This window comes from Tuber melanosporum, assembly GCF_000151645.1.
Source record: "Tuber melanosporum whole genome shotgun sequence assembly, scaffold_69, strain Mel28".
In the NCBI taxonomy this organism is placed as follows: domain Eukaryota; kingdom Fungi; phylum Ascomycota; class Pezizomycetes; order Pezizales; family Tuberaceae; genus Tuber; species Tuber melanosporum.
Window position 1 is genome coordinate 548,552 of NW_003299116.1, and position 1,808 is coordinate 550,359.

A 1,808-nucleotide genomic window follows, 5' to 3' on the forward strand; every position below is an offset into this window, starting at 1 on the left:
CTTTCCGCAATACCCTTACTTGTTCGCTTTAGGTTTGATTAACTGTTTACAGAGTTGGCAGATATGACCGTTCTCTCTAGAATTTTGGCCGACGGCCAAACTGGCTATATAACGGGCACACCTCTACTCCCCTTTTCCTCCTTTCCTTCTTGTCCCGTGGAACATCTACACGTGGAACATCCACAACAAAGACAAGAACAACAAAAAATTTCGAGAACAAAGCCGCGACGTCAATTGATTGCTTTCTTTTCCTTTATCTTTCTGTCCCTGTTTTGCCTTCCCTGCACTTGGGAAAAGCTGTGGACGAAAGGTTTGATTGAGCATCTGGAGAATACTGTTTTTGTTTGCGCAAAGGTATACATCGCTTATCCTCCCTGCAAGCAAACAAGGCTTGTCCATTGTCTCTATTCCCTTTTCTGACCGAGTTTCCCCTCAAACCCGACAGACTCGTCATCTTCCGAAGCTAACCAACCTTACGTACAAACAATTCAAGGACAAATCTGCTTTCATCTCTTTCTTGGCCACTAGTTAAAGCTTTCTAGTTGCCAACTACACTCGCATTAAGACTAAAATTGTCTGTCATCAGATACCGATATACTACCGAACAAACCTCATCCTCCACCCCAAACATTTTCTTTACATCCTCGCCAATTTTCTCACAACAGCTTTCACATACAATACACACACACAACTATAGACAAAAACAGGTATTAACCCGTCTACATATTTTAACCCCGCGAGGCTAATACAACTTTAACCACTTCAGCAATCATGTCTGACGAACCTACCTCTGAAAAAATTCTTCAGATGAAATTCGATAATCTCAAAAAAAAATACATTGCCCTAAAAATGAACTCCAGAGTCCGTGAGCAGGAGATTAATGAGATTCAAGTGAAAGCCGAGAGGGCATTGTACGAGCACGTCTCGTTGGTACACAGAGTGGACCAAACTAAGTGTGAGAACCAGATGTTGAAGAGGCGGCTCGAGGTTGTGCAGCAGGAAAGAGATGGATTTGAAAATAGGTTCATCGACTGCAAAAATGTTAACACGTGGCTGGAAGATAAGGTCAAGAAAGACAATGCTGAGATTGCTAGGGCACAAGAGACAATTAATGATCTAGCTCAGGTGATAGCTGACCTTACTGATACGACGGTTAAGGATGAGCAAGTGGGACAGGAGGGGGAGGGGGAGAAAGAGAAGAAAGGGGAGAAAGAGGGGAAGGAGTTGAAGGAGTTGAAGGAGTTGAAGGAGGTGAAGGAGGTGAAGGAGGTGAAGGAGGTGAAGGAGGTGAAGGAGGTGAAGGAGGTCAAGGAGGTCAAGGAGGTCAAGGAAGTGAAGGAGGTGAAGGATGTAAATGAGGAGGAGGATGGAGAGGAGGAGGAAGAGGAGTGGTGGATGAAAAAAGAAAAGTGGGAGTTGAGGCAGGAGGAATTGGAGAGGGAGCAGAAGGAAAAGGAGGATGCAGGAGGGGATGGAATGTGGTAAGCTCGGAGTCTATTGTAGCTTGTACGCTGCGGTAGGTGAAGAGGAAAAGGAGGCGTGTTGGGAGTTTCTCAGCAGTGATGAAGCAGTTTGGTAAGGGGTCGGTAGTTGTTGCGGGGGTTGAATTTGCGGGGGTTGAATTGAATTGAAAGGCGAGTGGGAGAGAATCAGAGAAAGGGTAGATGATTGGGTTACTTGTTGCTGGCTGAAATGCGTTGGGAAAGCTGGTACTGTCCTGTGTGCCAGTCTGGTCAAGTTTACGGTTTCAGTGGCTAGAGTTGGGCGTAATGTACCTGCAACATTGGATTTTCGAGCTCAGGTCTGTG